This window comes from Macrotis lagotis, chromosome X (assembly GCF_037893015.1).
Source record: "Macrotis lagotis isolate mMagLag1 chromosome X, bilby.v1.9.chrom.fasta, whole genome shotgun sequence".
In the NCBI taxonomy this organism is placed as follows: Eukaryota; Metazoa; Chordata; class Mammalia; order Peramelemorphia; family Peramelidae; genus Macrotis; species Macrotis lagotis.
Window position 1 is genome coordinate 353300768 of NC_133666.1, and position 14317 is coordinate 353315084.

At 35.0% G+C, this 14317-nt stretch overlaps 1 long non-coding RNA gene across 4 annotated transcripts in view; it reads left to right on the top strand.

Moving 5' to 3' along the window:
* Positions 1–14317, top strand: part of LOC141497772 (uncharacterized) — a 93071-nt gene that overhangs the window by 17971 nt on the left and 60783 nt on the right. For all 4 annotated transcript variants that reach the window (XR_012471447.1, XR_012471444.1, XR_012471445.1 and 1 more), the window contains exon 3: positions 8062–8144. This is a non-coding gene — a long non-coding RNA (uncharacterized LOC141497772). The remainder of the gene's footprint in view (positions 1–8061; positions 8145–14317) is intronic.

Consider the following 14317-nt stretch of genomic DNA (forward strand, 5'->3'; position numbering starts at 1 on the left):
AATGAAGGACCAACAAAATTTTGAATCTGAAAGGAAGTAATGCAAAAAATATTATTCATTCTCCATTGCTGCTGAGGAAAGTGTTTCAAAATTAATAGCTCTTCTAACTCATCTTCTGTTCTCTCTTCCTCTCTTCTAGTGTCTGATGAAGAGATGACTCTTATCTTTGTCATATCCAAACTGATTTGGTTCTTGACCCTATTCCTTCCCCTAGGAGGCTTTTAACTTTGATCACCTCATTTCATCCTGCCAACCTTTATCTCTCCTTAATAATTAGCTCCTTCCCTGTGACCTATACAATTTCCCAGGCTTCTTCATCATTTATAAAACAAATAAAAAATAAAGCAATTTTCACATGACACTATCATTTATCTCCTCAAACTTTCTTCCTATACCTCTCATTCTTTTCATTGCCAAAATTCCAGGAAAAAAAATTACCTCTTCCTTATTTCTCCTTCCTCAAGAAGTTTCACTGTACATTCTGACTTAGTTACTGAAATGGACTTACTAATGACTTTCTAAATCTGATAGATTCCTCTCAGTTCTCATTAGTCTTTACCATTCCCCAGTTTTTGTTGTTGATGACACATCTAGATTATTCTCCATCCTGCTCCACCTCTATTCCCCCTAAGTGACATCCTCCAAAACAAGAATGACTCAATGACTTGAATATATCTTCTTATGTTCCCTACAGAAAAAAATAAACCACTCAGCTTGATCCTCAAAGCCTCTAAATTCTGGATCCAACCTATCCTTCCAGACTTATGTTATTTCTCTTTGAGGATGACAAGTAATAGGACATAATAGGACAGCTGGAAGAGGAGAAGGCTTTGGGGAAAGCTAATGAACTCAATTTTGGACATCCCAAGTTTAAGATGTCTAGAGGATATTTAATTCAAAATGTCAAATATTAAGTTAGAAATTTAAATTCAAGATTAGTAGGATAGATTTCAGAATTGTAAGTAAATCCATGGAAACTTATCAGATCATCAAGCAAGAGAGAGAAAAGACAAAAGGGGCCAAGATAGAATTCTGTTGGACATCCATGATTAACTATCACATATTGACCCAATATGCTAGAGGGCTTCCTTTAAGCCTCTCAGTATGTTGTGATTATCAGTCAATCATTCAGATAATCAAGTTATTATCCCTTTCTTTTGCTATACACACACACCCCATCTCAGTTCACAGAAACAGTTAATATGACACTATTAATTCTTAATTGTAAAACATTTCCTTGAAAATAAGGCAAAAGCAGGAATAATTATAGCATCACAGTTATTCAAAGTAAAGAAAATGCAGGATGAAGATTTAGCCAAGAAGACTGATAAGAAACAGTCATATATATAGTTGGAGAGTAGGTATCATTGAGAGTAAAGAAGTTGGGGTAGAATAGGATGATTTATACATGTAGAGGATTTAGTCTTGGCAACAAGCCCCTCTTCATGTGAAGCAGGGGTGAAAGAGCAGATAGCATCAGAAAGTATCTGGGTGATAAGGGAGAAAAGGGAGCCTTGGGTGGAGAGCCTCTTTTTTTTTCAGTAAAATATAAGGCAAAGTGCTCCGCAGGGAAGGTAAGAGGAGACAGAGCCATAAGAAATTTAATAAGGAATGAAAAGGTTTGGAAGTGCTAATGTGGCAAGTAAGATAATGTAATTAGTTAATTTTTTAAAGCAGAAGGATTTTTTCTGCTTTCATATGACTTTCTAATCAAGTTCTGTAAGTTTGTATCTACTCTTATGCAATAAACTAAATACATTCATGGGGAAAATGTGGCCAGGCTCACATGTAGGCTGTATGTATTTATTATTCCTGAATTACTTTTACTTTGAATAACTGTAATGCTATAATTATTCCTGCTTTTACTTTATTTTTAAGAAATGTTTTACATTTAAGAGTTAATAATGTAGGAGGCAGCTAGGTGGTGCAGTGGATAGAGTACCGGCCCTAGAGCCAAGAGGACCTGTGTTTAAATATGACCTCAGACACTTAATAATTACCTAGCTGTGTGACCTTGGGCAAGTCACTTAACCTCATTGCCTAGCCAAATAAAAAATAAGAGCTAATAGTGTCACTTTACTTCTGTAGGCTGAGATCAGTTGTGTATATGGCAAAGAGAGGTATAATAGCTTGATTATTTGAAAGATTGACTGATGATAATCATGACATGTTGAGAGGCTTAAAGGAAGCCCTCTAGCATATTAGATCAACATGTGAGTTCCTCGAAGACAGGATTTTTTTATTTCTTTTTGACTCTTTTTCTATATCCTCAGTGTTTAGCACAGTGCCCTGGACATAGTAAGAACTTAGTAAATGTTTGTTGACTGTCAGATTGACTAATATGGAAAATATATTGGAAGACATAGATAAGGAGTACATGGATAAGATAAGAAGGAATAAATAGGCTGCAATCTGCATCATTGAGTAGCCACATGGATGAGATCACAAGATGTTTAATAGCTTGAAATAAATGTCTATTTCTACACTTAGATTTTAAAAATCAGCTTCAGAAATACAGGAAGAAAAATAGTTTACTCAATGCCAGAGAACCCAAGTTCAGTCACACTGGGCATAACCCCTTGGGAATGAGACTACCCAGAACCTCATTGATATGAAACAAATAGCAATACATAGAATTAATAAAAAGGATGTTTGTCCTTCATTCTTTTTTCTTTTTAGGTTTTTGCAAGGCAAATGGAGTTAAGTGGCTTGCCCAAGGCCACACTGCTAGGAAATTATTAAGTGTCTGAGACCGCATTTGAACCCAGGTACTCCTGACTCCAGGGCCGATGCTTTATCCACTGCGCCACCTAGCTGCCCCTGTCCTTCATTCTTGAAGAAGATCGTGACATCAGGGCAGTGATGCCAAGATAAGCAAGCATATGAACTGGATTTAAGTGAGGAGGTGCTGTGCTAAGTCTCCAGTCTCACTTTCTCTTCTAGAGCCATCTGGCTCCAGTGACCAGATATGAATCAGAAGGAGTGGAATTGGCCCCGGATGCAAGGCAATCAGGTTAAAATGACTTGCCAATTTCACATAGCTATAAGTGACAAAATTCGAACTCTGGTCTTCTTGACTCCAAGACTGGTGCTTCACCACTGTGCCACCCAGTTGCCCTAGGTTCACTAGCCAGACAAAGAGCACCCACCTGGAGAGATGGGCTCAATTTGATTCTCTCTGCTTTCAAAAACCTCCAAGAAGGGTCTTTGTTAAAGTTATTGATGATTCTTTCATGTTCCCATGTATCAATAAGAGGGTGATCAGGACAGTAGGAGAACAAGAAAATATAAAATAGGCACCTTTATTGAAGGAACTGTGGATATTTAGCTTGGAGACGAGGAGTCTCAGGGAAATTTGACACATGGTAGGTACTTTATAAATGCTAATTGAATGATTGACTGCTAGATGGCACCATCATGCAAAGAAAGCTGGATCTTAAGTCTGGAAGATTCATCTTTCTGAGTTCAAATCTAGCACCACATCCTTCCCTACTAGCTAGTGACCCTAGGCAAGTCACTTAACCCTGTTTGCTTCAGTTTCTCATCTGTGAAATAAGCTGGAAAAGGAAATGGCCAACCACTGTAGTATCTGTCAAGAAAAACCCTAAATGGGGTCTCAAAGAATCAGACATAACTAAAAAAGGCTAAAAAACAATTGAGTAAACATGAAAGCTTTTCTTTCAATTATTTGAAGGGCTATCATGTGGAAGAAACACTAAACTTAATTGTTTGGCTTCAGAAGACCAAATTAGGAGAGGGAGTAGAAGCTGCAAATAAGCACATTTTGATTTAGTGAAAAGAAAAACTTCCCAACAATTAGAGCTTTTCAAAGGTAAATTGGCTTCCTTGGGAGGAAGCAAACTTCCCTTGACTAGAAGTCTTTGAGCAAAGGCAGGATGATCACTAGTTAGTAATGTGAGGAATCTTGCTTACCTTGAGTTGGACCAAATGACCATGGTGACCCGTTCCAACTCACTGGTTCTGACAAAGAATCTCTTCATTGCTTAGGAGAAGCTATGGTAATGAAAACTATTGCCTACAAGAAAATTTGTGTATTCGAGGGGGCAAGCTCTTTTAATCCCAGGTTTCTATTTTTCTGTGCTGAAGGAGACACCTACTGATCAAGTATGCATTAGACTGGATGACCTGGGAACTCTAGTCCATCCTGGGAGCCTATTATTGTGAGATGATTTCTCCCTGCCCTAAGGTCAACAAGAGAAGGTCCCTGAAAATATCTTAGGAACTCTTTCCTCAGGCATGTCTGAATTAGAATGAGAAAGACTTTTATAGTTAGTACTCTAAGGCACATTGATGTTTTTTTAAAAAAAAACAACTGTAAATCAAAGCAGGTTTCCCCATTATATCATTGTTGAGATGTTTGATAATCCTTTCTGACTGATCTTCACATAAAAAAAGGTTCCTTTTTTAGACTTCAGTTTCATGTTTCTTTGCTTTTGACTTGTCTGTCAAGTAGTTAATGATCTGTAAATATTTAAAGATACTAAAAGACCTTTGTATTTGACATAGGGGTTCTTTTGTAATGTGGATAATTTATCTGCTTGGTAACTGGATTTTCATGCATAGGTGTTTCTTAGAGCAGTGTGCATTCCTATTTATGATGACATTTTGAGGCCAGAGCTAGAATTGGGTGAAAGATTAGCGAACTAACTTGATTTTGGAATTATAATATGACAAAAAATTTGAAAAATAAACCTTTATATAGTATTAAAATAGAGATGATCTTACATATGTAGTTATTTTTATGTGTTTATACATATACAGATATACTATGAAGGTTGACTATTGAATTTACTTCAAGGTGAAATCATTTGGTAAAAGAAGCATAGTATATAATAGATTCGGCCCAGTTCCAAATGACATTTGGTTAGAAGGATTTGGATGAATAGTTATAAGAATGAAAATGCAAAAAGTTTTTATTTTCTTCCTGAAGGAATACTTTAGAATATTAAAGGAAATGAAGAGACAATCTTCACATAGTTAAACACAAGATCAAAGATCCAGTAGAAGTAGAGGTCATTTAGAAGTCATTTAGTCCATTTCTTTTATTATAGAGATATAGAAATTGAGGCCTAGAGAGGTTAAATTGAGAAAGGCACGTTGAATTTGGGGTCAGATAACCTGAAGTCAAATCCTGACTCTTCTATCTGTTTGGTTTGGGTAAGTCACTTAACCTCATTTTAAGGTTGGACCTCAAAAATGGTTGTGGGTCTCATTTTCCTCTTATGTAAAATGAAGGGGTTAGATTCAATGAATTCTAAGTTTATTTCAAATTTTAACTCAAAGCCTATTATTATCTCTGCTTAATTTCTCTCAGGTCTTATTTTTCAACTTGTGTTATGAGTAACTTGACAAAATATTTCTTGATTGATCTTGATTCTCTAGTGAGTGTCAATAATGGTCCTAAGATTCCATCCATTTGAATATTACATAGTAATTGAGATTTCTCTTGAGAAAATAATAGTCATAACAACAAACTAAAACTGACTTTTCCCCCAAATAATTTAAAATATCTCTCTCTCTCTCTCTCTCTCTCTCTCTCTCTCTCTCTCTCTCTCTCTCTCTCTCTCTCTCTCTCCCTGTCTGTCTCTCTTTCTCTCTGTCTTTCTCTTTCTCAATTATATCTGTGATTTCAATGATGGAGGGAATTCCTTGTGAGGAAACTTCCTTTATCACGATGCATTAGCAATTACTTATTTATAGTCTTAAGATTTCCTGGAGATACTGAGAAGATAAGTGACTTGTCCAAGGTAAGTCAGCTAATATATGTTAGAGGAAGGATATGAAGTCAGGTTTTCTGTACTTCCCATTTCAGTTCACTTTCCATTTTGACAGGTTGCCTTATTTTTGAGACTAATTAATTAGATTCTGTATTTATACAATATGTCTTTATTAACTCATCTAAAAAAATCACTCATTTTTCTTGGAAAAAATTGAAATGATTTGTTGCTACCTTATCTCTAGTGTAATAGATTTAAAAAGATTTATTGACTCTTTTGTCATTCATCCTTAGAACTTCTAGTAAGAGATGACCAAAATTATCTATAAAGGACTGCTTCAGGCAAAATTAGGCCCTTGATTATTATACTGAGATGTTGACAGACAATTGTTCAGTCAATAAATATTTATTGAATACTCATTATATATATATATATATATATATATATATATGAAATATGATGATACTCTGTGCAAGGAATTAAAAACATGATATTTTTACTTAATTTATAGCCATCTATTTATTAGTCAGCTAGCTATCACAGTGGAAAGAGCATCAGGTCTGGAATCAGGAAGAACCTGATTTCAATTTCAGTCTTACTATCTGTATGACTATGCAAGTACTAAATCCTGTTTGCCTCAGTTTCCTCATCTGTAAAATGAACTGGAGAAGGAAATGGTAAATCCCTCTGGGATTTTTGGGAATCAAATCCCAAATGGGGTCATGAAGTATTGGACATAACTGAAATGATTAAACAACAATTAATCTTTTTTTGGGGGCGGAGTAACTAATCATTTTATTAATGGGTCAGTAAAAATCTCAGATTCCAAAGACCCCAATAATTATTTAGCAATTCATTATTCTTTTATTTTGAAATTTATTTTTTCCTTTTTTAGAAAGATTTTATTCATTTTGAGTTTTGTAATTTATTTATTTTGAGTTTTACAATCCCCCCCCATTCTTGCTTTCCCCGACCCACAGAAGGCATTTTGTTAGTCTTTACATTGTTTTCATGTTATACACTGATCTCAGTTGAATGTGATGACAGAGAAATCATATCCTTAAGGAAGAAAAATAAAGTATGAGATAGCAAAATTACATAATAAGATAAAGGTTTTTTATTTTCCAATTTGAAGGTAATAGTCTTTGGTTTTTGTTCAAAGTCCATAATTCTTTCTCTGGATACAGATGGTATTCTCCATTGCTGATATCCCAGTATTGTCCCTGGTTGTTGCACTGGTGGGATGAGCAAGTCCATCAAGGTTTGATCATCACTCCCATGTTGCTGTTAGGGTGTACAATGTTCTTCTGGTTCTGCTCATCTCATTCAGCATCAGTTCATGCAAATCCTTCCAGGCTTCCCTGAATTCCCATCCATCCTGGTTTCCTAATAGAACAATAATGTTCCATGACATACATATATCACAATTTGCTAAGCCATTCCCCAAATTGAAGTACATTCACTTAATTTCCACATTTTTGCCACCACAAACATGACTGCTATAAATATTTTTGTACAAGTGATGTTTTTACCCTTTTTCATACTTCAGGGTATAGACCCAGTAGTGGCATTGCTGGATCAAAGGGTACCCACATTTTTGTTGCCCTTTGGGTATAATTCCAAAGCAATTCAGTATTCTAATTCCAACCTCTACATTATACTACTAGTTTTCTACCCATTATCTTCATTTCTTACCTATAGGAAGAACTCTGATCCAGTAAAACCCAATTAGGGGAAGGTGAACTTTTCCTTAACCTGGAGCAGACCTGTGCACTACTTTCTACCATCTCCACCTCATTCTCTCTCCATGTCTTTATCAATTTATCCCAATATCTACTTTATCTATTGCCATCATTTAAAAAAAACACCTATTATTCCAGTTCCTACTCACATTTTATAAATAATTCATTTTTCTTTTTGCATCCAATGTAAGGTCTTTATCTTTATACTGTATATCTCTGTCTCTTACAGGATATATATATATATATATATATATATATATATATATATATATACTGTATATCTTGTATTTTTTAGAAATAACAGTTTCTGTTAACTGTCCTATGTTCTGATCTTTTTACTATTTTCTCCATCTTATTCTGATTGAGTAAAGTCATGGAAGTAAAGTCATTGACTCTGATGTCAGAAGACCAGGGTCCAAATATACCCTATAATATTAATTATGTGGCATTGAGCTAGTCACTTAACCTTTGGTTAAGATTTTAAAATCTCTAAAATGAAGAGAATAGATTATAAAACCCCAAAGTTTTGGTTTGACTCTAGATTAATGATCTCAAACTGTATATTTAATTTCACTTCTTAGGGTGTTTGCTGAATGTGTCAGCTCCTACTTGGGTTCATGGACCGGAACAGATAACAAGGAGAAATTCTATTTCAAACCTGAAGGTAAAAACTCAGATTTCAGTCTATAATTAGGTAATTTTGGCTACTAAGAAGTTAGTCTTCAGTTAGAAATAACAAATGAATGATCTGCTGTTGGTTGCAAAAAACTGAAATGAAAGAAAAAATAGTACATAATACCTGGTAACATCCCTGCAATGTACAACCTCTAATACTTATTATGAAAAATTCCAGGTCTTAATGGGAAGGAATTTCATGAAGGATCTGTTTCTTGAAGCAAGACAATTGTATTTTCCAATTCAAATACTTTTGTATAGAAACAATTTGTTAGAAACAATTTATTACTCTAATGGCCATCATATCACTGTAGGGTAGGACATTTTGACTGTAGAAAGATATTTTTTTTCCTGTTTTCATTAGTATGCCTTTCACTTTTGGGTCATTTTTATAGTGTGGAAAAAGTAGATATTCAGTGAGACTCAGTGATGGCTATCTGAAAGTCAGATAAATCTCTGAATTTCCTTCATAAAGATCCTGAATCAGGTGACTTGAATGATAGCATCAAGGTACTGGTTATAGTCACTTGATTAAATAGACACAACTCTTATTTTCCCTCTGCAGTTGATTCCTCTAATCTCTCAGAGTTTATTTCTGTTTGGAGAGAAGAGGAATACAACATTTTATATTGTTGGACTCCCATAAAAATTTGATTTTTTTATAATAGTAAACCTGGAAGACAACTTCAAAAATCCTGAGAGTGACTGAGATTGAGACAGAGATAGGCAGACAGCAATATAAAATAGATAAAGAGAAAAATGGGTGCTGAGAAGTTAAATTGCTTAGGATCACATAGTCAATATACTTAAAATTCAAGTCTTGAATTCAGAATTTCCTAACTCAGAAAATTATTTGTTTTATATATATTATATTATAATGCCTCTCTGGTAGTGTTACATTTTGAAAAATAATGTATTCTTTTGTCATTATCAAGTTTAAAATAACTATACAAAACCATTGATGCCCTTTGACTTTCTTAAAAGTTATTTATGGAAAAAATACATCTCTTTCTGCCACCTGACTAATGAACTCTCATATAACAAAGGAAAACAATTATATAATTAAACAAATGTATGTGTATATATGTATATAAATATATATTCATATCCATGACTATACGTAATAGTATATATAGAGAGATATGTTTCATTATTAGTTCTCTGTAACCATTATTAGTTTTTCAATAAAGTAGAATCTGAATTCCTTTTGTTCTTCTGGTTCTCATTATTTCATACTTTATTAGTTCATACTACTTTAAATTCCTTATACAGTTCATCTCTTACTATTAAATATTTTTCAACCTTCATGTGGAAAGCCACAGTTTTCCCAACCATTCTACAATTGATGGGGAAACTTGATTCTAGTTATTTATTAGTACAAAGTCCTATTATATATAGTTTATATATCTGTTTGTATCTTTGCCTTCTTTGGAGTTTATGTCTAGCAGTTAGATCACTGGATCAAAGTGTTGGTGCTATTTAATCCCTTTCTTTGCATAATTCTAAACTTAGATTCAAAACAATTGGTTCGGGGTGGCTAGGTGGCAGAGTGGATAGAGCACCGGCCCTGGAGTCAGGAGTACCTGAGTTCAAATCTGACCTCAGACACATAATAATTACCTAGCTGTGTGGCCTTGGGCAAGCCACTTTAACCCCATGGCCTTGCAAAAACTAAAACAAACAAACAAAAAACCCAAAACAATTGGTTCAGTTCATCTCCCTCACCATACCAACAGATTTTTGAATTAGAGTGATCTGCCTGAGCATCTCCAAGAGTCAACTTCCCCTTTTATGTCAACTTTGTCACTTTTCAGAGTGTGAAGTAAAACTTCAGAGTTGTTTTGATTGTCATTTCTCTTATCACTGAATTGGAACATATTTTCAAATGATCATTTATTACTTGCAAATCTTCTTTAAAAAAGATTTCAAATGATCATGTTCTAATGGAGAATAGTGCTTAGTATTATGTGTCTATGTCAATTCCCTTTGTATCATGGCCATCAGACTTTTATCAATGATAATTGGATACAAATATTTTATCCACTCTACATTTTCTCTTCTATCTTTCTTGACTTTATACATGCCAAAAAAAGCTGTGTAATTAAAATTACTTATTTTCTTTTATATAATCTTTCCTTGTTAAAGCTCAGGATTCTCTTTTAAGCTATATATATATATATATATATATATATATATATATATATATATATATAAATTTGTAACAGATTTTTTAAAATATGTTGTGACCTTTTATCATCATATTGAACACCTATTTTGTCATAAGAAATACTGATGATTTTATTTTGAATCACCTACTTTATTTAAGTTGTTTATGGTTTGGGTTCACTACAAATTTATCTTACATAATTTCAGCTGGTCCTTCCTGTGTCAATACTACCTTCTTAGTCAATTCACTATTCCACTCACCACAATAACTGTTTATCTGTGCTAAAATCTCCCATGGCTTCACTCTTCATACCATCTCATCTTGAGAACATTTGCTCAATTTGAGACCATTTACTGAGTTCTACCTCCTCATCATTCAAATGCTCTTTGCCACTATATTCTGCTGCATAAGTAGATATAAGAATCATTAACATAGAAATGATAGTTGAATTAATAAAACAAATGACATCTCTAAGTAAAATAATATAGAGGAAGAAAAAAATAGGGTCCAGGATCCAGGACAAAGACCAGTGGGACATCCTTGGTTAGCAATTATAACCTGAATGAAGATACAACAAAGAAGTTTGGAAAAGAATATTCAGAAGAGGAGAGGAACCAACAGAGAGCAGAATGACAGAAACTCTACAGAGAAGAGTTATCTATATTCTCTATTCTGCTTTGCCCCATTTACATAAGATGGTTCTTCTTGAGAAAGCAAACTATTCTACATGCACAAGTGACTGCATTTCATTCTATATTCTTTAGCAGATTGCCCCCTCTATCATCATTCTTTTATCAAACTTCTGTCTTTCTTTCTCTATCAACTTCTCTTTTCTCTACAACCAAGTTCATATCTCCTACATTTTCAAATGTATACATATCCATGATGCATCAATCTCCACAAGCCATTATCCTGTAGTTATCCCTTTTTTTGAGAAAGACTTCTTGAGAAAGTTGTCTATCATCAATGCCTTCACTTTCTTTCCTTTCATTCTTTTTAAAAAATGCTTTAATATTCTGGCTTCTGACTTGATTGATCATTCAAATGAAAATACTCCTAAGTTATTCAGTGATCTCTTAAGTGACAAATCTAATGACTTTTTCTCAATCCCTAATTTTTCTTGACCTCCCTGCAACCTTTGACACAGTCACCCTATTAATTCTCTTCTTCCTAGGTTTTTGCTACCCTTCTTTCCAATGTTTTTATTATTCTGTTCTCTCTTGAGTTATCTCTTTTCTGTTTGAACATTCCTTCCTAGTCTTCTTAGCTGGATCTTTATCCAGGGTACACTTGTAATCATAGATGTCCCACATGACTTGTCCTGGACTCTATTCTGTTCTTTTTTTTTTTTTGCTATTTCACTTGAGAATCTCATTAAATTCTACAAATTCAGTGATTTTTTTGCCTACTGGACATCTTGTAGGCATCATAAAGTCAACATGTCCTAAACTGAACTCATTATTATTTCTCCCCTCCTAGTTTTTCCATTACTGTGAAGGTTACCATTATCCTCCTAGTCAATCAACCAGACTCACAACATAGATGTCATCCTCTCCTCCTCACTATCTCGCATTCAAATTCTATTGATTCTACCTAAGCAACTGTGTGTGTGTGTGTGTACATTTTCTTTCATCCAGTACTGCTGTAGTCTCTCTTTCTTAAGTCTCTTCCCATGCCAGTCCATCTATCATTCAACTGCAAAACTGATCTTCCTAAAGCACAACTCTGATCATTTCATTCCCTTATTTAATAAATTCAGCTTCTCCCTAACACCTTCAGGATTAAAATAAAATCTGTTCAGCATTCAAAATCCTTTGTAGCATGGTCCCTTTCTACCTTTCTAGTTTTCTTTTTTTCTTTTTTTTTTTATTAAAGATATTATTTGAGTTTTACAATTTTCCCCCAATCTTGCTCCCCCCCCCCCAGATAGCACTCCATCTGTCTTTACTTTGTTTCCATGTTGTACCTTGATCCAAATTGGGTGTGATGAGAGAGAAATCATATCCTTAAAGAACAGAATTCTCAGAGGTAAACAAATCAGACAACAAGATATCTGTTTTTTTTTCAAAATTAAAGGGAATAGTCCTTGCACTTTGTTCAAACTCCACAGCTCCTTATCTGGATACAGATGGTACTCTCCTTTGCAGGCAGCCCAAAATTGTTCCCAATTGTTGCACTGATGGAATGAGCAAGTCCTTCAAGGTTGAACATTACTCCCATGTTGCTGTTAGGGTGTGCAGTGTTTTTCTGGTTCTGCTCATCTCACTCAGCACCAGTTCATGCAAATCCCTCCAGGTTTCCCTGAAATCCCGTCCCTCCTGGTTTCTAATAGAACAATAGTGTTCCATGACATACATATACCACAGTTTGCTAAGCCATTCCCCAATTGAAGGACATTTACTGGATTTCCAATTCTTTGCCACCACAAACAGGGCTGCTATAAATATTTTTGTACAAGTAATGTTTTTACCCTTTTTCCTCATCTCTTCAGGGTATAGACCCAGTAGTGGTATTACTGGGCCAAAGGGTATGCACATTTTTGTTGCCCTTTGGGCATAGTTCCAAATAGCTCTCCAGAAGGGTTGGATGAGTTCACAGCTCCATCAACAGTGTAATAGTGTCCCAGATTTCCCACATCCCTTCCAACAATGATCATTGTCCTTGGTCATACTGGCCAATCTGAGAGGTGTGAGGTGGTACCTCAGAGAAGCTTTAATTTGCATTTCTCTAATAATTTCTAGTTTTCTTGTACCTTACTCATCCCCACATATTTTATGATTCAACAACACTTTTTACTGTTCTTCCTATAAAATACTCCCTCTCCTAATTCTACATATTTTCACTAACTCTCACTCTCTCATTTCTAGTTTGCTTTCTATCTCTGCCTCCTGCTTCACAAGATTCTTCAAATCTCAGCTCAATTCACACAATTGCTCATCCCTCTTTATCCTAGTCCCTTCCCTCTATCAAATATTTCTAATTTGTCCTGTGTGTATCTTTGTGTACAGTAGTTTTCTGGCTATCTCTCTCGTTAGATTGTGAGCTCCTTGTCAGTAAGGACTCTTTTGACTTTATTTGTTTCCCTAGCACTGATCACATAGTGGTTTTAACAAATACTTATTGGCTGGCAACTAGATGGTGCAGTGGATAGAGCACCGACCCTGGAATCAGGAGTACCTGAGTTCAAATCTGGCCTCAGACACTTAATAATTACCTAGCTGTGTGGCCTTGGGCAAGCCACTTAATATCACTGCCTTGCAAAAAAAATGACACCTAAAAATGCTTATTGGCTGACAGTTCAAGCGCCTGTCACTTGAAAGTATGTGTCATTACTTCTTGTATGCACCTTAGCCATGTGTCCCCTATGTGTACAACTCTCAGACAGTCGATCTTATGTGTTGGGGTCTATTCCTTGCCCAGACTCTGCATGTATTTACAGAGAATATGCCCAATATGGATGAGCCTGAGTGACAGAGACTTTATTCTCTTCCAAGGAAATCTATTTTTCCCCGGAGAATTTGTAGTTGCTAAAAGGTGTTTTCCTTGTTCTGCTTTCTAGGTTTGGCAAAAGAAATCTAAACTTTCTATACCAAATCTGAAAGGCAGCTATTGTGTCTTGCCCAAGTCTCTTCCTTCTCAGTTCCTGCTTATCCCCAGGTGGCATGATTTTGAAGTTTCTCATCCTTGCTGTCTCTGCTCTAGACAAATTCCTTCCCTTCACTCATACTGCCTGAAATCATTTTGCTAATCTACCCATCTAAGTATCATTTGGATTGACAAACATCTTTTTAAAAATGCAACTATTTCCCAGATCATAGTTAAAATTTATATAGCCCTTTCTGTATTAGAAGACACTATGCATTATTATTTCATTTGAGCTTCACAATAGTCCTGAGAGGTAGGTGCTAATATTAGTTCCATTTTACAAGTGAGAAAAACTGAGTGACTTTCCCAGGGTTATAGTCAGTAAGTATGTGTCTGAGGCTAGATTTGAA